Source organism: Rana temporaria, chromosome 4 (assembly GCF_905171775.1).
Source record: "Rana temporaria chromosome 4, aRanTem1.1, whole genome shotgun sequence".
In the NCBI taxonomy this organism is placed as follows: domain Eukaryota; kingdom Metazoa; phylum Chordata; class Amphibia; order Anura; family Ranidae; genus Rana; species Rana temporaria.
This window is the reverse complement of record NC_053492.1, coordinates 178,444,822-178,470,949: the sequence shown is the minus strand read 5'-3', so window position 1 is coordinate 178,470,949 and position 26,128 is coordinate 178,444,822. Positions and strand designations below refer to the sequence as shown.

Here is a 26,128-nt window from a genome sequence, read left to right as displayed (position 1 = left end):
TCCCTTAAACAAAAAGTTGAAAGAATAAATGCATGTACTGTAGATATGATGGAATGTGTGTTCTCAGAGGACTGCTGTAAAGTAATATCAATTACTATCAGTAATATCAATTACAGACAGCAAGTAAAATCTATCAATAAGCTACTAAGGCAAGGCAACAAACATGGCAATCGTGCTTATTTTAAAAAATCGCTTATATTTTGAATCAGATCTCGGGCCCCCCTCCTATGTGAATGAGTATTGGGTACATACTACCGCTACCCATTCACCAAAAAGGCTGCATGCTCGGATAAGGGTCTGGTATGAATTTTGGGGGGGACCCCACACCATTTAAAAAATAAATTCCCTTCTGAATCCATACTAGACCCGAAAGGATCTGGTATGGACCTAGGGGGGAACCCCACGCCATTTTTTTTTTTTACCGGCAATTATTTTTTTCATTTGTTTTCATTGAAGCTATTAGTGGAAAAGAAAAAGGGGGTTTTAAAAGAGATGTCAGCGAATCAGATGTCGGTGGATTGGATGTAAGCGGTTCATCCACTAACATCTGTTTTTCTTCCATTCTTTTAACGGATGAAAAAATAGTTTTCTTCCGTAATGAAAAACAGAGTTTAGGATGATCATCCTCTATCCCATAGAATTACACATTTATCTGTTTTTCATCTGTCAACGAATGAATGAAAAAAAACGGACATGCGGAACGGCCATGTGAAAGGGGCATTACTGTTGTGCAACATTGGGGTCCTGCTTTTCACTCTAACCGAGGGCTTTATCCACGTGTAGGTTGTTTGTCACTGTGCTTTTGAAAGCATGGTATGGGTAGTCTGATACTCTCTTATGATATAGCTAGATGTAAATAATGTTTTGATATGTGGAAAATAAATGTCTAAATGACCAATCAAATTTGGAAGATGAAGGCATGGTAATTTTGCTTTTCCCCATGACTCCGAGTCCAGAAACGTCAGGGCAGCACTGGATGAAAGATGCAAGGGTCTGTCAGGAGTCCAGCAACTCATTGACCTTTTAAAAACACACACTAATTACAAGCAAACATATCACAGCTGCGGATGGTTACCTTTAATAGCCATTCAACCTCCTTGTGTGCCAAAATCACCAGGGTATGTAAACTTTTAATCAAGGTCATTTGGGTAGTTTCTGTTGTCATTATGATTTAAAAAGCGTAAACACAGTTGATCGATAATAAATGGCTATAGCCAAACACTAACCACGAGTGTAAAATGTTTTTTATCATTCATGTTCTCTGAAAAATGGCCAAGAAATCATAAATTCTGACAGGGTATATAAAATTATGAGCACAACTGTATCAGACCGTTTTTTGGATTTGTGCTTTTCATCATAATAAATACAAGCGGAACTATTGAGAGAGGAATTGGGTTGTCCTATCCCATTTTCCAAGAACATTAGTAGAGAAAGTTAGATGGTTCAGGAAGAAGGGGAAGGAAAAGATAAAAAAATAATTAATAGTGATAAAGAGGGGAGGGGAGAAGGTATGAACTGGCGATGGTACAGGATACCAAAGGCATACAGCCAATTTGACGTGTTGTAGCACTTATGATCCAAAAAGGACCTTGCCCTCCTCAGAAAAAACAAACGGGTTCCAAAGTCCCCAGGTTTTAGAATATTTCTCACATTTATGTTGTTCCGTAAGTATCAAGTCTTCATTGTATTTATATCTTCTACTTTACAACACCAACTCGCAATGGTCAGTGGGTGGTTTCCAATCGAATAAAGGACTTTGCATTTAACAAGTGACGCACAATGGATTTTTTGTATATTTTAGCAGGGATATTTGAAACATGTAGCAAGAAGAAGGCTGGATCATTAGGTATCTTGTAACATTTTTGAAAAATAAAGGCATACTGTTGCTAACGCTAGTATGCTGGATGCATTGGTAGACAAAAAAACATTTATTTTTCTGGGTGAACCCCCGCTTTAAATGTTTAAACATTTTTTTTATTTTTTTTTATTTTTTTATTCTTTATTTTATTTTTTTACTTCACTTTTACTGCCATTACATAAGAGACCAATAGCCCCCCATGTGATAGCGTATAGGTGACAGGTACTCTTTTTGTAGACATTCAGGGTCAATTAGACCCTGGATGTTTCCTCTGTACTCTGCTACAGCTGATGGAACGCAGGTGGGCAGTGGAGGGGGAGGATGCAGCCATATGGAGGGGGGGTGCAGCCATGTGGAGGGGGGATGTAGCCAGGTGGACAGGGAATGGGGGGATGCTGCCAGGTGAAGGAGGGGAATGCAGCCAGGTGGAGGGGGGTTCAGCCAGGTGGCGGGGGGGGGGGGGAAACAAGGTGGACAGGTTTTTACCTTGAGGGATGTTATCACTGGCACTTTTTTCCGGCTCCTGCCACAAGTTAGGCAGTGGCAGCCAGTGTCACCAGTCACAAGATGGGGACCTCCTCCAGCTCCTTCCCATGACAGGTCAGCTGATCTCTGGGCTCCACTCCTGGGCCCCGACGGGAGAGTTGCTGGGTGAACGGGACAAGCTGCAGGAGCAGCTTAACTTTAGGCTCTATCAGGTGGCACGGCAGCCCCGGGCAGATGCTCGGCGTGCACTCTGTGTCCAGTCCGGACCTGGGTGGATCCAACCCGGCTGTCTCCATGCACAATGCTGCCTGCCCTGTTCCTGTACTAGCTGTACATGGTCCAAAGAGGGAGGTGGACAGAGCTGGCAGGGCGGCTGGACACTGCACCACACAGATCCCAGGAATGAAGGAGAAGAGGAGGCTGATTAAGTGACTGCAAATCTCCTCCTCTTCAGTGAGTGATTGTGGCTACAGAGGCCTGGATGCACCCTAGGTGGCAGTGCTCCCTAGGTGGCTGCCTAGCTTGCCTAGTGGAAGCACCGGCCCTGCCTAAGAGGGGCAAGATACCACATTGTCAACACTTTAAAGTTAGTCTCTTGAATTTTTGTACATATTTTGACGATTTGAGGGAGAATCTGATAATATGGTGTTTTTGGACTGACGTGAAGGTGCAGTCTAGCTCCGTTTCCCATTTTTATATAAAGGGTAGATGTGGCTGTTTAGAGGGAGTGAGCAAAGCATAGGTTTTAGAAAACCTGGGGGAGAGTTCCCATGTCAGAGCAGTACTCCTCAATGGTTGTCAAATGGCTGCTAAAATCCTGAGTATTTGGTAGTGTGTAAAATGTGGTGCAATTGGAGGACATTCCAAAATGTATTGCTTGTCAACATTGCTATTGATGGCCATTTGTCCGCAGGTAGAAATTTGGATTCTTAGTCACAGCCAGAATGGCGTAGGGTCTTGAACTCTGGAGATTGAAGGCCAGTAGAAAATTGTGGGTTCCTTAAAATGGGGAATAGAGGGGAATCTTGTGTAGTGGGAGACGCCTGTAGGGAGATTTGAGAGCATTATGCGATGCGCGATGCCTAGTAGAGAGTGTAATTTTTAACTCCGGTGGCAAATTGTCGTAGCACCACAAAACACTCTTTAGGGATTTCTGTTTAGGCCTGTTCCAATTGTGTCCAGAGTTTAGAGTTACAATGGTAGCACCAATCCATAATCCTACCCAGTTGAATCACTATATTGTTTAGGGCAGGGATCCTCAAACTACGGCCCTCCAGCTGTTGTGGAACTACACATCCCATGAGGCATTGTAACACACTGACATTCACAGACATGACTAGGCATGATGGGAATTGTAGTTCTTGAACACCTGGAGGGCCATAGTTTGAAGACCTATGGTTTAGGGAGTGATAATTGATGACAAGGGAGGCAAGGTTTTTTGTGAGCCCAAACAAATTGGGTGAACATGGACTGAACCTTTTTAAAGTAGTAAGAAGGTATCCGAGTTGGCAGGGCTTGGTAGAGGTATTTCGGCAGAATGTACATTTTTAATAGATTACATATGCCAAACGAGCAGTGTAGGCCTTTATGTCAGCTCTCCAGCATAGTATGGGTTCTAGCCAGCAAAGGCGGGAAGTTGAGGTCATAGGTGAGGGACAGATCGGAGGGGATCCCATACAGTGCCTTTGAAAAAGCATCCGTACCCCTTGAAATTTTCCACAGTTTGTAATGTTACAACCAAAAACATAAATGTATTTTATTGCATTTTTTTTTGTGATAGACCAACACAATGTGTCACATAATTGTGAAGTGGAAGGAATGATAAATAAGTTTCAACATTTTTTACAAATTCTTGCATGAAAAATGTGGCATGCATTTGTATTCAGCCTCCTTGAGTCAATACTTCGTAGAACCACCTTTCACTGCAATTACAGCTGCAAGTCTTTTTGGGTATGTCTCTGCCAGCTTTGCACATATCTTGAGAGTGAAATTTTTGCCCATTCTTTGCAAAATAGCTCATGCTCTGTCGGATTGGATGGAGAGCGTCTGTGAATAGTAAGTTTTGCCACAATTTGATCTAGGTCTGGACTTCGACTGGGCCATTCTTACACACGAATATGCTTTGAGCTAAACCATTCCATTGTAGCTGTGGCTGTGTGTTTAAGTTCATTGTCGAAGGTGAACCTCTGCACCAGTCTCAAGTCTTTTTCAGACTCTAACAGGTTTGCGTCTAAGATTTCCCTGTATTTGGCTCCATCCATCTTCCCATCAACTCTGACCAGCTTCCCTGTCTCTGCTGAAGAAAAGCATCCTCCAACATGATGCTACCACCACCATGTTTCACTGTGGGAATGGTGTGTTCAGGGTGATGTGCAGTGTTAGTTTTCCGCCACAGATAGCGTTTTTTGCTTTTAGGCCAAAAAGTACAATTTTGGTCTCGTCTGACCAGAGCACCTTCTTCCACATGTTTGCTATGTCCACCACATGGTTTCTTGCAAACAGCAAATGGGACTTTTTATGGCTTTCTTCTTGCCACTCTTCCATAAAGGCCAGATTTGTGGAGTGCATGACTAATAGTTTAGATTCTCCCACCTAAGATGAGGATCTCTGCAGCTCCTCCAGAGTTACCATGGGCCTCTTGGCTGCTTCTCTGCTTAATGCTCTCCTTCCCCAGCCCGTCAGTTTAGGTGGATGGCCATGTCTTGGTAGGTTTGCAGTGGCGCCATACACTTTTTTTTTTCCCGATGATGGATTGAACAGTGCTCCGTGAGATGTTCAAAGCTTGGGATATTTTTTTATGACCTAAGCCTGCTTTAAACTTTTCTAGAACTTTATCACTGACCTGTCTGGTGTGTTCCTTCGCCTTCGTGATACTGTTTGTTCCCTAAGGTTCCAATTTATACAGTCAAACGCCTTTTTGTCATCTGTACGAAGAAAAACCCAAGGGGTTAGAGTAGAGGTGGCTACATGGAGGAGGTTGAGTACTTTGGTCGTGTTGTCCCATGCTTCCCTAGAGGGAATGAAACCCACCTGATCTAAGTGAACTAAGTCTAGTAGGTAATGAGCTAATCGGCAAGCTAAGATTTTAGTAAACAGTTTGAGGTCAATATTTAGGAGCGAGATGGGTCTATAGCTGCCACAAGAGGTAGTGTCCTTGCCCTCCTTATGGTTAACAGAAACATGCGCCTTCAAGGTGTCGCTAGGGAAGAGCGTGTCTAATTCAACCGCATTGAATAGCTTCACCATATAGTTCCAAGGATCGGGAGGAGAGTTTTATAATATTGTAAGGTGAAAATCTATCAGAATGACAAAACTATCTAATCATAATGTTGCCACATCCCAAAAGGAAAAACTAAAACTAGAACTATGGGCGGGACTTTTGTGACGGCACCGGTACAAAGGTTAAAATAAAACATACAACAGTTTATTGTATACAAGGTCAAAAACAATGTCAAGATGAAATTTCATACAAACAACAAATGCAGGTGGAGCAAAGTAGAAGAATCGCCATTCATGAAGGAAGCACTGGAACCCAAAAGAGTGGGCACCCCTATGTGTCTCAATCTTCATCAGGGGGTCTTTTTAAACAATGCAATGAACAGATTTCCACAAAATAAACATCAATCAATGAAGTAGAAAAAATAGTTTACAAGTATGTACATATATAACAAATGATCCATACAGATATAACTCATTATGTGTAGATTGCAGTATAGGTATGTGCAGACACCAGGATATCTCCAGGAGTTCCAACAGCCAGAGAACAATTCAAGGGATAATAACCTATAATAAATACTTGGCAAGTATCTAATATCATGCCATAAATGGAAAACTAATAAAGGCAAGGAAAACATACAGCTTACTACTGATAGTAGGTCAGATAGCATAGATACTGTATCTTGTATGGCACATATATGGACAAATATACATTTAAGATATATGATGTAAATATCTGCCAAGGACGCAGGTTGGGATGAAAGAAAAGAAGCTGGGATAGCCGCACTCCAAAAAAACTCCTCCCTTTAATTAAAAATCACAAAACGCATGCCACAGCAAAAAACAGCACAACAAAAGAAGACATGTGTACGCGGCATGAGATGCAGCAAGAATGAGCTAAGCTGTGATTTATCCAAAGAGATTAGTGCATCTTCTAAGGATGTCCTCAAATCTGATTAAAAGAAACAGTAATGTGTATTGAACAGATGCATCTGCTGTTTGTGGCCTGTATAGCAGTAGATTTTATTTCCGTGGAACTACAAGTACCACCAGCCAATCTGTATAGGTGGTGTTTAGTAGTAAGGTTCTTGTCTTTTACAAGGGCTATGACCGCTCACCACATCCAGATTAGGGATGAGCTTCGTATTCGAGTCAAACTCATGTTCGACTCGAACATCGTATGTTCGATCGTTCGTCGAAATACGAACAAAACGGGTCGTTCGCGCCAAATTCGAGTTACGTTTCACAGACCATAATTCACTGCGGCATCGCTGGCTGATGATTGGCCAAGCATGCACTATGACCCGCATGCTTGGCCAATCACAGCTTGCAAAAAACGGAGAGCCATAATTGGCCAAAGCCAGGGTGGCTTTGACCAATTATGGCTCAGGGGGTTTAGTACACACCCCACACTATAAAAGGCCGCCTGCAGGTCAGCCTTGTGTAGTGTGTTGCGGTGGTTATAAGAGGACAGAGAGAGTGTCATTTTTTGCAGGTAAATAGACCAGGCAGGCCGGCAGGCTAGTCAGTTAATGTTGCAGTATGTAGAGGATATATATACATCCCAGGTGTTGTACATATATTTATACACTGTATAGTTTTAGCTAGATCAGTTCTTCCTAATTTACTGGCAGGCAAATTAAGAAGGATCTCATTTTGGATCTAATTGCTGTTCTCCTGACCTCTCAGGATTGAGTCTGAGAGAGTGACTCCTCCCCAGGGCTAGAACTGGTCCAGTAGTAATCGGCACACGTTCCTAGCAGTAGGACGTGTGGCTCCTGGTGCCCAGACAGGCAGGGTTTTCCTCCCCCGTTGCTGCTGTCTCCCTCCTGGAGACTCCTCTGGCTTCTTCCGGCTTCCATCCAGCTTCACTGGCTTTCACTGGCTCCCTCCTGGCTCCCTCCTTCATCCCTCTTCCAGGGAGCCTAACAGGTAACCCCCCTATGATCAGGGCTATCCGCCCCCCCCCGAGACCGTTGGCGGCCGTCCTTTTCAGGACAAGCCGCTACAACAGCCTAAGCACGGCGGTTCACCCCTGCTCCTACACCCCCTCTTTACCTTCACATCTAAGGCATCCTCCCCGTCGCACGATCCAGCCTCTTTCGGGACATCCGCGCCAGCCTATCACGATTTGCGGGGCCGCGATCTAGGAAAGACCGCGGCTTCACCCGCGGCCTAGCGGCGTGCAGTTTCCCACGCCTGGCATCACCCCCAAAACCACCAAAACTGTCCAGAAACCCCCTCCCCTACCCCAGAAGGACACCATCTTCTCCCAGTCACCAATTCTAACCCCCCGCATCACCAAGCCATCCTGCTGACAGCCCCCAGCCTGGGTCCTGCTTCATGATCGGCGGCCATCTTGGTACACCCTGCAACGAGGATACCTCTCATCCCCACTCCCCCCCCCCATCATCACCCTAATAGCACTTGATCCAGGGCTCGTCCGATCGCCTCTCAAAGGGGTCAGGAAGGAATTTTTTTCCCTGCCGCAGCACATTGGCACAGCACGGCCAGGGTTTTTTTGCCTTCCTCTGGACCAAGCTGGGAGAGAGGATTTAGCTATCTTCCCTCCATCACCCCCCCCCCCCCCGGTGTTTGGCGACCATGGTTAATCTGCAATATTCTGCAGAAACCATTTGGGGTCTGAGGCGATCTGCCGCAATACTACCAGCCATCACCAAAAAATCCCTAAAAATTGAACAACTTTTGAGAATCGATCGACGATCGACTGTCAAAAATTTCAGCCATTTGCCCCAGCACATATCATGTGCTTTGATCAACACAAGATCGGCAGTAAAACACAGATTAGAAATCTATGATTTCATTCTACAAAACTATTTAGACTGCCTCTTTATTACAGAGAGCTGACTCACAGCCGACTGTAACACCATTTTAGGCGAACTGGTGCCAGAAAATTATCGCATTATAACCGAAAACAGAGTGGGGCAAAGGGGAGGAGGCCTGGCAGTGATCCACAAGTCTAACCTCGCGATCACAAAACCAATCCTTCAAAACCCCCTTCCTTTCATGGAAACCCTCACTCTGCAACTACAAACAAATCCCCAGGAGATCGTCCGTATTCTACTCTGCTATAGACCACCTGGTCCAAAATCGCAGCTTACATCATCACTGACGGAGTTTATCTCCACTTACACCCTTAACAGCAAACACCTGTTGCTGCTCGGGGATTTCAACCTTTGGGCCAATTCTTCACAGGATCCCGTGGCCGACGCCTGTATCGATCACCTGGAAGGATTAGGGCTACAGCAATCAGTATGTGGGCCCACACATACTTCAGGTCACACGCTCGATCTTATTTTCAGACAAGATCTGGAAATAAACATTTTGGAAAATGAACCGTTGCCATGGACAGATCACCATGCAATTAAATTCATAATTCCCAAAATCCCCCCCTTAACAAAAACATCAAAACCAGTGACAACACACTGGACTAGATGTCAGAAGAAGCTCCATTCGGAAATCTTCAAAACAACATTAAGAGAAAAAATAAAATCGATTCACCCTCATCAAACGGCCTCCGAAACACTGGATGCCATAAACACCGCACTATCACAGTCAGCCGACTTGATAGCTCCGAAACGTAAAACCTGCATCCGGAAAAACACCTCAAGCTGGTTTAATAACCAGCTGTCGCTATTGAAGCAAGAGCGCAGAAGGGCGGAAGCCGCCTGGAAAAGAAGCTCTTCAGAAGAAAACCTCACCATCTACAAGGCAACAACAAGAAAATACCACAAAGAAATTTTCAAAGCCAAGAAAAATTATTTTTCCAAGGCTATCAACAGCGCCCTAAACCGCCCCCGCGAACTCTTCAAGATGGTCACTCAGACCATGAATCCCGTCTGTCTCGAAGCCTCCAATTCGGACGCCCAAGAGTTCTGCAATGAATTGTCGGATTACTTCATTAATAAAATTGAGGGAATCCGTGAAAGCATTCAGCAAAACAACACCCCCCTCAACCCCACCCCCCACAATTATTCACCCAACACCCACAGAAATTCACCACAATCAGGAAAGTTCACTCTAGAACCCATCTCCATCAATGCCACAAAAAATATCATTGGTACTTTGCGAAATAGCACAGCGCCAAATGATATCATTCCCACCAAACTGCTGAAGGAATGCGCCGACATCCTGGCACCTCCTATCACGCAGCTTATAAACCAGTCTTTCAAGGAGGGCATAGTGCCCCACCAGTTGAAAGAGGGCATAATCCAACCCATCTTGAAGAAACCCACCTTAGATCCCAAGGACCCACTTCATCGCCGTCCCATAACAGGCCTAAACGTTCTCTCCAAGGTAATGGAAAAAGTAGTGGTACAACAGCTGCAACAGCATCTAGATACCCACAGCCTACTTGATCCATTTCAATCTGGCTTCCGTCCCGGACACGGGACGGAAACAGCATAAATATGGGACGACGCTCTCGAGGCTGCAGACGAAGGAGAATCTGGTCTCCTGGTTCTGTTGGACCTAAGCGCAGCCTTCGACACTGTAGACCACAAACTATTACTGACTCGGCTAGCTGACGTAGCCAGAGTCGCAGAAGATGATTTATCTTGGTTCTCCTCTTTTTTTGGAAAACCGGTCACAAACAGTGAAATTGGGACCCTTCACTTCTGAGAAACGCACGGTATCATACGGAGTCCCTCAAGGATCTCCTCTATCGCCGGTGCTGTTTAACATCTATCTTCGTCCTCTTTTTGAAATCATTAGCAGCCAAAAACTGCTTTATCACTCATATGCAGACGACACGCAACTGTATTTCCGCATTTGCAACAAAAAGGATCACCACCTCAATCTAGAGACATGCCTCTCTTTGATGGAAGACTGGATGACAAAGAGTTATCTTAAACTCAACGGAGCGAAAACAGAACTTCTCCTGTTTCACGCCAAGCGTATGAATCAACCTGCAACAACTTGGTCCCCCCCGCCCATTCTGGGCAAATTCATCACCCCTAGCGCCAAAGTCAAATGTCTAGGAGTCATCTTCGACTCCTACATGACAATGGATGCACAAATAGGGTCAGTAGTCAGCGGATCTCACCATCTGCTGCGCCTACTACGCAGACTTACTCCTTTCATTCCCAAAGAAGATATAGCAGTCGTGGTGGGAGCAATTGTAAACTCCAGACTGGACTATGCAAATGCCCTTTACCTCGAACTCCCCAAGTACCAAATCGCGCGTCTGCAAGTCGTTCAAAATACGGCCGCCAGACTAGTGACTGGGAAAAAAACATGGGAATCAATCTCACCTTCACTGAGATCCCTCCATTGGTTGCCAGTAAAGGACAGAATTGTTTTTAAAGCACTCTGTCTAACGCATAGATGTATCTATGGGAATGCTCCCCATTATCTATGCGAAAAAATAAAAGCTCACAACTCCAATCGCGTTCTGCGATCCACCAACCAAAATCTCCTCCAGATACCGAAAGCCAATTACAAGTCCAAAGGAGAAAGAAGATTCGCGGTCCAAGGTCCCAGACTATGGAACGCTTTACCAACCAGCATTCGGTTGGAGGAAAATCACTTAGCATTCAGGAAAAAGCTTAAAACGCATCTCTTTTGATATCAAAAGAGACAGGAACAACAAGCGCCCAGAGGCAATTAAGTTCGCATGTGCCGCGCTATATAAATTTTCATTCATTCATTCATTCAGGCAGGTGATTGTGCTAGCTGCAGTATTCTTACATGGTTTATTGCCTGTGTCCTCTAGAGTTTACACCTAAAGCTACTTGGTGTGTACTGGCCGTGTGCTCTGTAGTTTGCACCTAAAGATTCAGGAGCAGTGATTTTAATGATGCTTAAATAATAAAAAAATAATGAAAAATTCCTTTAAATATTGTACCTACTGGGTGTCTATAGTATGCCTGTGAAAACGTCTTTGAGAACCCGGGTCTTGCCCGAGGGAACATGTTTCAATGGAAAAAAAGTTTTAAAAACTTTCATTTTTTCAGGAACAGTGATTTTAATGATGCTTTAAATAAAAAATTAAAAAATTAAAAAAAAAAATGAAAAATTCCTTTAAATACATGTAAGCATCATTAAAACCACTGCTCCTGAAAAACGACTGTTTTTTAAAACTTTTTTTAAGACCCGGGTTCTCAAAGACTTTTTACAACAATAACTTGCATATTGGGCTTTAAAATTAGCACTTTTGAATTCGAACGTTCGAGTCCCATAGACGTCAATGGGGTTCTAAATGTTCGCAAAAGTTCGGTCTGTTCGAAGGTTCTGGTGCGATCCGAACGGGGGGCTCATCCCTAATCCAGATCTCAGATGGATTAGATGACTTTGTAGATGAGAAGACTTCAGCCAGAACTCTTTCTCTGTGTCTTTGCTTTGTATACTGTGGCCCAGATTCTTAGACTTACGACGGCGTATCTCCAGATACGCCGTCGTAAGTCCGAATGGCCGCCGTCGTATCTATGCGCCTGATTCATAGAATCAGTTACGCATAGATTTGGCCAAGATACGAGTGGTGTAAGTCTCCTACGCCGTCGTATCTTGGGGTGCATATTTCTGCTGGCCGCTAGGTGGCGCTTCCGTTGATTTCCGCGTCGAATATGTAAATGAGCAAGATACGCCGATTCACGAACGTACGTACGCCCGTCGCAATTAGTTACGCCGTTTACATAAGACATACGCAGGCGTAAAGTTAAAGCTGGTCTCTAGGTGGCGCAGCCCATGCAAGGTATGGACGTCGGAACAAGCGTATCTTTTTACATCATTTACATAAGTCGTACGCGAATAGGGCTGTGCGTAAGTTACGTTCACGTCGTAGGCAGTGTTTGACGTATCTTAGGCATTCTATCCGACGCATGCGCCGTCCGTGGACGTATCCCAGTGCACATGCGTTGGATAGAATGCCTAAGATACGTCGAACACTGCCTACGACGTGAACGTAACTTACGCACAGCCCTATTCGCGTACGGCTTACGTAAACAACGTAAAAAGATACGCTTGTTCGCTCGAAGCGTCATTTACGTGGGGTCATGTTTAATTTACATAAAACACGCCCACCTCTTCATTATTTGAATTACTCACGCTTACACCAGCACATTTACGCTATGCCGCCGTAACTTAGAACGCAAGTGCTTTGTGAATACTGCACTTGCCTCTCTAAGTTGCGACGGCGTAGCATAAATACGATACGCTACGCCCGCCTGACGCCGCCCTACGTGAATCTGGGCCAGTGTCTTTGCTCTGTATAATGGCAGCCGACTGGTCCCCTCACTCTGGGACGGTTCACCATTGTTGAAGAAGCACCTTGATTTTCACCTGGGATCTCTCTCTGACGGGACGTCCAAACTCACGGCGGAGGCCTGAATCGTGCAGGGAAATCATCTGAGAGCCAGCACCTCTCCCTCAGGTCTGGTCTTTTCACTCCTTCATGGCTGACTGAACTTTTTCCTCAGGACACAAAATTGAGTCTTTTACTTTCCTGTCAGCAAAGTATCTGTTACGTACCTGGTATGTTTAGAGTCTGGTTGTAGGAGGCCTCTCTTACGGCTCTGGTTCACGAGCCACTGAAGTGGGAACAGCGGACTCGGAGCACAGCGGGGTAGGAGTGCCGATGCAGAGATGAATAGATGTAGGTGGCTGAGTCTCTCTGGCGGGGAGGTGCAGACGGCACTGAGGCAGAAGAGGGGGTCAGCGACCCTGACAGGTGATACGACTGCAATGGCAACAAGCTGATGAAGAAAGCAGATAAATAGGAAGCAAGAAGCAGCAGGGTCAGGCAAGCCGGGTCACAACGGATAATCAGATGGTTCAGATGCAGGTAACTGAAGCGTAGTCGTGGTGCAAGCAGGTGGGTCTGGCAACGGTGGGTCCAATCAGAAGGGTAGTCAAACAAGCCGGAGTCAGGGATTAGAGAGATACGGATAGTCAACAAGCCGGGTCAAGGTTCAGTCAGTAATTCAGGATCAGGTTTCAGGATCAGATTTCAAGTGTAAGTTCACTCCAAAACTGCAGATCAGGCAGCAATGTGTTTGAGTCCAGCAATGGCTTTTAAAGTGTGCTTTGGCGCCAAAAACGTGCACGCTCCCGCTATCGTGCACGCGCGCGCACCCGTTGTGCACGCGCGCGCCCCCGTTGCGCACGCGCAGGCGTGCGGGAAGTGCTGCGGTGTGTCAACATGGAGGAACCCTGTTGTTTCCTCAGAAACGAGGATGGATGAGGCTGGGAGGTAAGTCCCTGACATTGCCCCCCCCCCCAAGGGGCAGCCTCCGGATGCCCAGTCGGGCCTTTTTGTCTGGGTGAGCAAGAAAAAAGGCACGTAATAACTTCTTGGCGTGTAGATTACCTTCAGGTTCCCAAGAGTTATCTTCTGGGCCATACCCCTTCCACTTGACCAGAAACTGGTTTTGTCCTTGTCGCTTCCTGCAGTCCAATATAGTTTCCACTACGTACTCTTCACAACCATCGATCTGGACAGGTTCAGGAGGCTTGGATCCTCTGTTAGGGAAGGGATCAGGGGCTGCAGGTTTGAGTAGAGAAACATGAAATACAGGATGTATTTTCAGGGAATTAGGTAGAGACAGTTCATATGAGGCTAAATTAATTTTCCTCTTAACCGGGAAGGGTCCCATAAACTTAGGTGCCAACTTCTTAGACGGGCAAGGTAATCTTAGGTTATTTGTGGACAGCCATACCTGATCATCCGGTTTGAGATCCAACTCTCCCCTTCTTCCCTTGTCGAAGAATCTCTTGCCGTCAGCTTGAGCCTTGGTTATTGCTTCGCGTAATACCTGGTTGTTACGTTTAAAAAATTCCAAGATATCTTGAACCGCTGGAACTGCTGATTCTGAAAAGAAATCTGGCAAAAATGTTAAATTAAAACCATAATTAGAGAAAAAAGGGGATTGCCCGGTAGCTGAGTGTTTGGCATTGTTGTATGCAAATTCTGCTAGAGGTAGCAGCGAGACCCAATCATCTTGAGAAAAAGTTGTAAAGCATCTGATATATTGTTCTAAGGTTTGGTTTGTTCTTTCGGTTTGCCCATTGGTTTGGGGATGGTAGGCTGAAGACAGAGAAAGCTTAATTTGTAACTTCTCACAAAGGGCTTTCCAGAACCGAGAGGTAAACTGGACCCCTCTGTCGGAGACAATATTGGAAGGTACTCCATGTAGCCTGACGATTTCTTTGATAAAAACGCGAGCAGTTTCAGCAGCAGAAGGTGTATTTTTCAAAGGAAGGAAGTGAGCCATCTTGGTAAAACGATCTACAATCACAAAGATTGCTGTACATCCTTCAGAACAGGGAAGTTCCACAATAAAGTCCATTGCAATCATTTCCCAAGGTCTATTGGGCACGGGTAGAGGTTTTAATAGACCCCAGGCTTGTTTTCTGGATGTCTTGTTCCGATTGCAGATGGGGCAAGAGTTGATATATTTCTTACAAAAGTCCTCTAAGTCAGGCCACCAGAAAGTGCGTCGCACTAATTCGAGGGTTTTACGAACTCCGAAGTGCCCCGCTAACGGGTGGTCATGGAGAAGTTTTAGAACTTCCACTCGGGTATTCTCCGGTACAAAAACTTGACTCCCTCTCCAAAATAAACCGTCTCTGGAAGTTAACGAGATATTGGGGGGTTTGGAAGATTCGGAAGATGCTTCTCTGATCGTGGAAAGCAGATCGGTATGCAAAAGTAAAAAGTTGCCATCCGGAAGGATGGTGTCTGGAATGGATGTGTCCTTCGGGTTGTCATGCATTCGGGATAATGCGTCTGGTTTAACATTCTTGGATCCAGGTCGATAAGTAATATGAAAACAAAAGCGAGAAAAGAAGAGAGCCCAACGGGCTTGTCGAGGTTTTAGCCGTTTAGCTGTCCTTAGATACTCCAAATTTTTGTGATCTGTGTAGATCAATACAGGATGAGCAGCGCCTTCAAGTAAGTATCTCCACTCCTCTAAGGCGGTTTTGATGGCCAACAGTTCTCGATCCCCCACGTCGTAATTCCTCTCTGCGGGGGAGAGCTTTCGGGAATAGAATCCTACTGGATGCATTAAATCCTTGTCCCCTGAGCGTTGTGAGATGACAGCCCCTACCGCCACTTCAGAGGCATCTACCTCAAGGAGGAAAGGCAACGCTGGATTGGGATGACTGAGGATTGGAGCGGATGTAAAGAGTCCCTTCAGGGTATCAAAGGCCTTTTGAGCTTCAGGATTCCATCGGAAACTAAGATTCTGCTTAGTGAGTTGAGTAATGGGAGCCACTATCGTAGAGAAGTTTTTAATAAATTTCCTATAAAAATTTGCGAACCCAATAAAACGTTGTACCCCTTTTTTATCCAAGGGTGTTGGCCAGTCTAGGATGGCGGATACTTTTTTCGGATCCATTTCAATTCCGGTTGGAGAAATCACTAGACCTAGGAATTGGATAGTTAGTCGCTCGAACTCGCATTTCTCTACTTTTGCATACAAGCTGTGCAGGCGGAGACGATTCAGGACCTTGCAGTGTGCACTCGGTGCTCTTCCAGGGAACAGGAAAAAACCAGGATATCGTCCAAATAAACAATGACAAAGATGTCTAAGAAGTCTCTAAATACGTCGTTAACAAAGTGTTGAAACGTAGCAGGTGCATTACATAGGCCAAAAGGCATTACCAAGTACTCATAGTGTCCATATCTTGTGCGGAACGCTGTCTTCCATTCATCTCCGTCCCTGATGCGTATCAAGTTATACGCTCCCCTCAGGTCCAGTTTAGTGAAAATAACGGCAGATCGTAATTTTTGAAAAAGTTCGGGTATTAGGGGCAGGGGATAGCGATTCTTTACAGTGATGTTGTTTAGTTCCCGATAATCAACACAGGGACGAAGAGTTTGGTCTTTTTTTGTGACAAAAAATATTCCGGCGCCTGCTGGCGAAGTGGACGGACGGATGAATCCTTTATCCAAATTTTCATCAAGATAAATTTTTAAGGCGTCCTGTTCCTTCTCGGAAAGTGGGAAAATCCGCCCAAAGGGGATCTCAGCCCCAGGAAGGAGCTCAACCGGACAGTCATATGGCCGATGAGGCGGAAGAGAATCAGCTCCTTTCTTGCTAAACACATCAAGGAATCCATGATATGGTTTTGGAACGGACTGAAGCAGACTGGGATCGGCATTTAAACACATCAGGGTAGGAGATGGGTTGGACGGTCTGGGCAGGCAGTGTTCCTGACAGTAGTAAGAAGGGAAGGTGATTCTTCCAGATATCCAGTCAACTTGGGGGTTGTGTGCCCGGAGCCAAGGTATGCCTAAAATTACTGGGAACAAAGGAGATGAAATGACATCCAAAATTAACAGTTCCTTGTGTTGGAGAGAAGTAGTAGCAGGTAGGGGAAGCGTCTCTTGTGTTACCTGACCAGACTTGATGTGTGAACCGTCGGCCAAAAAGACAAAGTCTAAAGTCCTTTTTACGTAAAGGTATATTATGGAGATCAGCAAAAGTGGAATCAATAAAACGGCTGCACGCGCCTGAATCAACGATAGCGTTGACCAACACCGTCTTTTCCAGAAGCTGTAACGAAAGGGAGAGAGCAAGGTGGGTGATGTTGGCAGAAATGGCTGAAATATTAATAGGAGCTGAAGACTTGAACTTACGTATCTTGACGGGGCAGTTATACACGTAATGGCCGGCCTCGCCGCAGTAGAGACACAGGTTCAACTGGCGACGACGTGTGCGTTCTTCCGGAGTGAGAGTAGGTCGCATCACACCTAATTGCATTGGTTCGGAAGTGTCCATAGACGGATCAGTAGAATTCGGAGGAGTAGGTGGTCGGTAACGAGAAGCGGGTAAGGGGGCCCGAGCAGTGACCCATACTGGGCGACCTTGTTGGGAAGAACGCTCTGCCCGGCGTTCCCTTAGTCGCCGATCAATTTGCACGGCCTTAGTGATAAGTTCGTCTAGGGTTTCAGGTACCCCAATGCGGGCTAGTTCATCCTTCAGGGGTTCTGACAAGCCTAAGTGAAATTGGTGGCGCAGAGCTGCGCTGTTCCATTGAGTATCTGCACTCCAACGACGAAAATCGGTTACATAATCCTCGACCGCTCGGCGGCCTTGTTGAAGTGCAAGTAAAGCGGTTTCAGCCGTGGCAGTCCTCTGGGGATCGTCGTAAAGTTGGGCCATGGTCTGGAAGAAGTTCAGCAAAGTCTCTGTCTGAGGGCCATTATCCTCTAGCAACCGATGTGCCCATTTTTGGGGTTCCCCTTGAAGCAGGGAAACGACAAACCCCACTTTCGTGGCCTCTAGTGAGAATGTTCGGGGTTGCAGGGCAAAATATAACTGACATGCGTTCCGAAAGTCCCGGAATTTAGAGCGATCCCCTGTGAATCGTTCGGGCATAGGAACCCTGGGTTCAGGTGGTAACATTACCACAGACGGAGCAGCAGCGGCTGATGAAGACCTAGTGGAAGATGCTGGGGCATCTCCAGGAATGGCTAGATTCTGGACCTGTCCTTCCAATCTCAGGTAGCCATCTTGCAAGTTTTTAACCGCTTGAGTGAGGGATGATAGATGCTTGCATATCTCCTCCATCGCTGGGGCAACTCCTGCAGACTCTGTCATGGCTGCCTGATACTGTTACGTACCTGGTATGTTTAGAGTCTGGTTGTAGGAGGCCTCTCTTACGGCTCTGGTTCACGAGCCACTGAAGTGGGAACAGCGGACTCGGAGCACAGCGGGGTAGGAGTGCCGATGCAGAGATGAATAGATGTAGGTGGCTGAGTCTCTCTGGCGGGGAGGTGCAGACGGCACTGAGGCAGAAGAGGGGGTCAGCGACCCTGACAGGTGATACGACTGCAATGGCAACAAGCTGATGAAGAAAGCAGATAAATAGGAAGCAAGAAGCAGCAGGGTCAGGCAAGCCGGGTCACAACGGATAATCAGATGGTTCAGATGCAGGTAACTGAAGCGTAGTCGTGGTGCAAGCAGGTGGGTCTGGCAACGGTGGGTCCAATCAGAAGGGTAGTCAAACAAGCCGGGATTAGAGAGATACGGATAGTCAACAAGCCGGGTCAAGGTTCAGTCAGTAATTCAGGATCAGGTTTCAGGATCAGGTTTCAGGATCAGATTTCAAGTGTAAGTTCACTCCAAAACTGCAGATCAGGCAGCAATGTGTTTGAGTCCAGCAATGGCTTTTAAAGTGTGCTTTGGCGCCAAAAACGTGCACACGCACGCTCCCGCTATCGTGCACGCGCGCGCACCCGTTGTGCACGCGCGCGCCACCGTTGCGCACGCGCAGGCGTGCGGGAAGTGCTGCGGTGTGTCAACATGGAGGAACCCTGTTGTTTCCTCAGAAACGAGGATGGATGAGGCTGGGAGGTAAGTCCCTGACAGTATCATGGGGTTTGCAGTTCTCCCTGTATACCAGACTATGGGGCCCGTATTGTGTGAGAACTTTATGTCCCAGAATCCATTGCTGCTCTCCCTCAGGTCTGTACAATCTCTTGCATTTGCTGTTTTAACTCTTAATTGGTTTTCCTCTTCTAGCCAATAGGGGCACAATAGAGGTCGCTGAATCCAGAGCTCTGTGTGTGTCAGCTCATATTACACCAACTCAGTGAAAACAGGAAGAAGGGGGGGGGGGTGGAAAAAGCCCAGACATGATAGGCAACCTTCTCCCTAACTGAAACTGGAAAGCCTGTGTACATTGTTCTGGCCAGTTTGGCAATAAATGAGGGTTATAGAGTGAGACACCCTCTACACTAGCAATTAGGAACAGCAATCTGTCTCCTCCAGTCAGTCCCTTCCCCCCCATAGTTAGAGACACACATGAGGGAACACATTTAACCCTTGATCGTCCCTTAGTTTTAACCCCTTCCCTGCCAGGGACATTAACATAGTAATCAGTGCATTTGTATAGCACCGATTGCTGTATAGATGTCAATGGACCCAAATAAGTGTCAAAAGTGGCCGATCTCTCCACCGCAATGTCGCAGTCTGCTAAAAATCACAGATCGCTGCCATTACTAGTAAAAAAAAATACATAAATCTATCTCCTATTTTGTAGACACTACAACTTTTGCGCAAACCAATCAATATACTCTTATTGCAAATTGTTTTTTTTTTTTTTTTTACCAAAAATATGTAGAAAAATACATATTGGCCTAAACTGATGAAGACATTTTTATTTTATTTTTTTAAATTGGAAAATTTTATTATAGCAAAATGTTTAAAAAAAAGGTGATCAAATACCACCAAAATGAAGCTCTAGGTAAATTTTGTTTGGGTACAGCGTTGCACAACCACGCAATTGTCGGTTAAAGTGGCACAGTGCCGTATCGGAAAAAATTGCCTGGTCATTAAGGAGGAAAATATTTTGGGACTGAAGTGGTTAAGTAAATGTCAGTTTTTTTACATCGTATATCTTTAATCTATAATTGTCCTTATACTGTGTGCCATCTAAGATATCTGTTTTCTGACCTACTATTAGTAGTAAGGTGCATGTTTTCCTCCCCTTTTTTAAGTTTTCCCTTTTGGGCATATTAGATACTTACCAAGCGTTTTTTTTACACGTTTTAGGTTACTGTGCCTTGAATTGTTCTCTGGCTGTTGGAAATCCTGGAGATACCCTGGTGTCTGCACATACCTATACTGCAATCTACACATAGTGAGTTGAATCTTTATGGATCATTTGTTGTGATATATGCACGTACCTGTAAACAATTTTTTATACTTTATTGATTAATTTTTATTTTGTGGAAATCTGTTGATTGCATTGTTTAAAACTCCCTGATGAAGACTCTGTGAGTTGAAATGTATAGGGGGACCCACTCCTTTGGGTTCCAGTGCTTCCTCCATGAATGGAGATTCTTCTTCTACTTTGCGCCACCTGCATTCGTTGTGTGAATGAAATTTCATCTTGACATTGTTTTTAAACTTGTATGCAATAAACTTTTTATATGTTTTTTTTTTATTATAACCTTTCTGGTGCCTTTACAAAAGTCCCACCCATAGTTCTAGTTTTTGTAATATTGTAAGGTGAAGCCATCAGGTCCTGGGGCCTTACCCGGTTTCGCTATACTCACTGCTTGCTGGAGTTCCTCTAATGTTATGGGGGAATCTAATTCTTCCTGGGTTTCCATGGGAAGGGAGTCGAGACAATGAGATCTACTCTTCTATTTTAGTTTGAGGGGGTGATGGGTCTGGTAAGTTATAAAGTAAGAAGTATAAGTCCGTGAATTCTTGCGTAGTCTGTTTGGGTAATATGTCTTTTCTGCTGTTTGAGGATACAATTTGAGGTACATACGTTGTTGGCTTATATTCCCTGACCATTCTAGCTAGTATTTTTCCACATTTATTACCTGATTCGTATCCTATTTTGCGGCACAATTGTAAGGCCGCTTTGGCTTTCTAGTGCAATAAGTCACACTGATTTGCTTGCGGAGTGAGATAAGTTTCAGGGAGAAGGAGGGAACATGTTTATTTCGGGATTCAGTAGTGTAAATGTTGTCAAATAAGCAATGTAAGCTGTTTATTGCGTTCCTTTTTAATCCTTGAACCATGTTTCATGTCTCTGATAACAGTTTTTTTAAACCTTCCGTGGAGTCCCTGGGTCACAATCTGGCTGGTCATTTGTTTAGAAGTAAAAATGTAATTCCCTAGATGCGTCCTCTATAACCTCTGGTGTCTGTAGGAGACTTGTATTTAATCTCCAAAAGTGAGGATCTAGAAGAGTATGTGTCAGAGAGTGTGTAAATCGGGGTAATGGGAGTGTGGTGGGACCATGTCATAGTACCAATGGAAGAGTCACGTGCAGCATGGAGCTGACCATGAGGAACTAAGTAATTTATTTTGGTATAGACTTTATGTGGGGGGGGGGAATAAAACGTGTAATCCCATTCTATCGAGTGTTGTAGACGTCAACAATCTACCAATTGAGCTCTATGGGCCAGATTCTTAAAAGGCTTACGACAGCGCATTCTTAGAATCAGTTACGCATAGATATTCCTTAGATCTGACAGGCGTAAGGCTCTTAAGCTGTCATATCTTAAATGCAATTTTTTTTCCTGCCGCTAGGTGTCGCCTCGTCGTTTTCCCCGTCGTCTATGCAAATTAGCTATTTACGCCGATTCCCGAACGACGCAGTGAATTTACAACGTTTCCGTAAGCGTAAACTTGCCCCTGCTATATGAGGGGCAAGTTTACGAAGGTCCGTCGTATGCCATGTTAAGTATGGCGTGGGGTCAGCGTCGTCTTTTTCCGTAGTTTACGTTGTTTTCGTAAGTCGTTCGCGAATACGACTTTACGTCAATGAGGCTCACGTCGGCGTCATTGACGTTTTCCGTCGTGAGCTGGAGCATGCGCACTGGGCTATTTTTATGCCCGGCGCATGCGCAGTTCGATCGTCGCGGGGGCGCGCTTAATTTTAAATACAAGCCACCCCCTTTGAATTTTGCGGCCTTACGCCGGGTCATTTACACTACGCCGCCGCAAATTACGGAGCAAGTGCTTGGAGAATACGGCACTTCTACCAGAATCTGGCCCTATGTATATAATGGGCTATCCATTTCCAAGAGACAGAAGATGAGCTCGAAGAAATCAGGGGGACATTAAAATCTCCACCTAAAATCAGCTGACCTTCACTAAATTCCAGGAGTTTGTCTAGGGTACGGTTAATAAAGATATCCTGATGATCATTGGGTGCACAGATAGTCGCCATTGTCACTCGTGTGTCACCTATTAAGCCTTTGATAAACACAAACACAAAACGTCGGAGTCCATAAGAATGCTATAAGTCTATGGGAGTCTACTAGATATTAGTATGGAGACGCCCTTGGATTTAGCAGCTGCATTAGTAGAATATGTCGGAGGATAAAATCTGTTTTTAAGAATTAGGAAGTCTGTCGTCCCTGAAGTGGGTCTCTTGGATAAATTCTACATCAGCATGAAAGTGTTTCAGGTACATTTAAGAGCATACATATTTTCTCAGGTATCTTGAGGCCCTTTGTGTTTTAGTGATATTATTTTTATGGTATCTATCACTAACTCAGGTGAAAGGGAAGGGGGGGGGAGGAAGAGAGAGAGGGGGAAAAAAAGGGGGGGGATTTAAAGATTAGAGGAAAGAAATAAAAGTGAGAGACTGCCGAACCGATCATCCGACACTACCCTTGAATCTAAATGTAGTAATCAAAATTTGCAAAAGAACACTGCACATCTCCCCCCTGAAAGGGGGAAGGGAGGGGGGCAAGGGACCGCCTCATTGACGCGGCACAGACATCATTTGATGCATATCACCCCAAAATGCCATGTGGGAGTGGCTTAATTATAGTCTGTAAGGAGGTAATCATATATGCAGGGACTATATATACAGTACATGATACATTTCGTTGGAATAACTCAGAACATGTCTAATCAAGAACAAGCACCACATGGGTCCCCCACACGGTGCCCCACCTCCAGCGAGCTGCGGCATAGGGAACACCATGAGTGGAATGGTAAATAAGAAGATATATAGTGACTCAGGTTGCCCAAGAAACGGAGCTCTCCAGGAAGGAGAATGTCCAGACCAGGCACCGCGTGTCTCTGGCAAGTCCACTCCCCAGCAAAAAGGGAGGTAGAGGGGGTGGAGGAGTACCCTGCTTACCACTGATCACCCAAACTAATACAATAAAATATGGCCATCTTCCGAATACATGCCTAAATTAACATTACACGCACATTTAGGAGCTTAATAAACAAAAAGGCAGTTAGATATTGCTGCGTGTTAGAAAAGCAGAAAAACATCAGCTTAAACATTAAGTCACTGTGTAGGCATGGAGCAGAGGAACGGCATCCAGATAGTAAATTAAATCGCATGAGTACTTACCCACATGTAGGTCAACAGGTTAGCCAGCCATCGTTGCAGGGAGATAAAAACATTAAGGAGCGACGTCCTTCAGGGTAGAGATCTTGTAGACATATTTCAACTTCATGTCCAATCGGGCAAGCAAATGAAGATAGTGCAGAGGTAGTCTGTATAAAGGACTGTCATAAAACTGTAATAGGGCGAGGAGACAAATCAGAAAAGCATGTCACGTAGAGTGTGAGCATGGAGGAAAGCGGGTGTTTAGTGGGCTGTAAAGCCGATTATGACTCGCATAACCCCTCTGGGGATGACACTCTGGAACGCCACCGCGTCCTCTACAGTCTAGGCGGGGGATTTCCGCAGGGTGCCGAGCAGCCCAGACGACCGGCTGTGGGAGAAAGATTAACCATTTTGGGACTGGTATTGGATCTGATTCCATAAAGGCAAAGAGAGGCGGGAGGTCCTCAGGTGTGCAGAGGGTGAACGACTGTTGGTCTCTGAAGAATGTGGCAGAGAGAGGGAAGCCCCAACAGTAGGTAATGCCCAACTGATGAGCTGGATCCAAGACCGGATGAAGTAGGGCTCAGCGCTGTACTGTTGCCCTGAATATATCTGGGAGAATCTCAACAGGCACCCCATGTCTCAAGCTTCCCATGCCTTGCGCAGGATAGCTTCCTTTATAGTTGTAGTGGTGCAGCCGGCATATCGCGTTCCACGGTCTATTGGGGTCTGTAGAGCGAGGACCCAGGGCTCTGTGGATCTGATCGAACTCCAGGAGTGCCAGTAGGGAGTCATCCTGTGATGTTATGGAAGATTGCAGTTGCTATTTTTGAGAGATCTTCCGTTCCAGTTTTCCTCTGGCAGGCCCCAAAGCCGCAAATTATTACGCCGATTCCAGTCCTCCATATCTTCAATGTGTAGTTGTAACGCTACTGCTGTATCCACATGGGAATTATGGAGGGATCCCAGGGCAGACATCAGTCTTTCTAATGTTGTCAGCAAGGATTCCCCCACAGTGAGCCGGTCTGAAAAGGATGCACATCTTTTTTGATGTCCTGCAGCTCTTGTCGGTGAGTTTCCTCCAAGCGGTCGATGAGGGCTTTGATGTCAGCCTTAGTTGGCAGGGCCTGTAGCAGGAATTTCAGTTCAGCATCCACCCGTAATGTTGGAGGCTTTTGAAAGGAGACCTGTGGGTCTGAGCAGAATGCTGCAGGAGTGTCTGAGTAAGTCTCTGATGCTGAAGAGATAGCGGGTGAAGCAGGAAGTTCGTGCGAGTCCAGGGCCTCTTGTAGTAGGCCGCGTAGCTCCACCATCTTGGGATCAGTAGGCCGTCTGAAAACTTGGGAAGAACCGCTTGATTTCTCCCCCAGATTTCCAGCTGGGTTGCCTTTTTGAGTTACTCTTCACCTTCTGCCTCTTTGCTGAAAGCGTAACTTGAATAATTGAGCAGAATAAGCTGGGGTTAGATAGGAGACAGTCAGGAGCTCAAGACACCTGTCCCTACTCGATCATGTCCAGACCATGCCCCCAATATGTGCACATTTCTAAACAAATGTAAACCTTATTTGTATAGGTTCTTGTGCATATAGTGCTCAGAACTTAATTGCATGGATTTGACACTGACACTTTGGAACCTCTTAAGCATGTAATTTTTGGAGGTGGTGTATGAATAGCCAATTTTTTAATGGTGTAAAGGAGATTTTTTTTGCTGCATGTCATCAATATAGCTGTTATATTCCCAACTGGAAATGCATGTGACAGGGTGACAACACAAAAGAGCAATTGGGAGACAGAATGTTATATTCGGGCAGTGCCTGAGTACTAGGGATGAGCTTTGTGTTCGACGCGAACGTATGTTCGACTCGAACATCGTCTGTTCGTACGTTCGACGAAATTCGAACAAAATGGGTCGTTCGCGCCAAATTCGAGTGACGCGCAACGGTCCATAATTCACTGCAGCATTGCGCACTGATGATTGGTCAAACATGCACTATGACCCTGCATGCTTGGCCAATCACAGGACGCAAAAAACGGAGAGCCATAATTGGCCAAAGCCAGGGTGGCTTTGGCCAATTATGGCTCAGAGGGTTTAGTACACGCCCCACACTATATAAGGCCTCCTGCAAGTCGGCCGTGTGTATTGTGTTGCGGCGTTGTTAAAGAACAGATAAGACAGTCAGTCGGTCAGTTAGGGAGAGAGAGAGAGAGACACACAGTGTCTTTTCTACCAGATGGATAGATAGAGCAGGCAGGCTAGTCAGTTTAGTTAAATTTACTGTGTGTAGAGGATATATATACATCCTAGGAGTTGTACATATATTTATACACTGTATAGCTTAGCTAGATCAGCTATTCCTATTTGGCAGGCAGTAGATTGTGCTAGCTGCAGTGCTCTAACGTGTTGTATTGCCTGTGTGCGGAGCTTCTCACATGCGCAGTGTATAAAGGGATATTGCGTAATGGAGAACGTCATTCACAGTCGGTAGAAAACGTCGGAAGAACGATCGCGCAGTACGACGATACAAAACTTGATTTTGGACTTTATGATCAGTGGATGAATTTGTGGGTTAGATATGGGGAGAAAGCTAAGGCTTGACTGACATTAGCTTTTTTTGCTTAATTTTGACTTGCAGAAATAATGAAGGCCTTCAGAGAACAGGAGTTCTTCACAGAATTTGTTCAAAGGGGGCCCCGGATGGCAACCCGCCTTTTTTTTTCTAGAATTTTTCTTTCCCAAAAAAAAAATGTATTGAGCCAAGATCTGGCATTGTAATGGGGCCC

General features: G+C 45.4%; 1 protein-coding gene across 3 annotated transcripts in view; it reads left to right on the top strand.

Moving 5' to 3' along the window:
- The window catches only part of GNB4 (G protein subunit beta 4), a 172,026-nt gene that overhangs the window by 79,569 nt on the left and 66,329 nt on the right, over positions 1–26,128 (top strand). For all 3 annotated transcript variants that reach the window (XM_040349419.1, XM_040349420.1, XM_040349421.1), the window contains exon 2: positions 20,083–20,170. The gene's annotated coding sequence lies outside the window, so the exon portion shown is untranslated. The remainder of the gene's footprint in view (positions 1–20,082; positions 20,171–26,128) is intronic.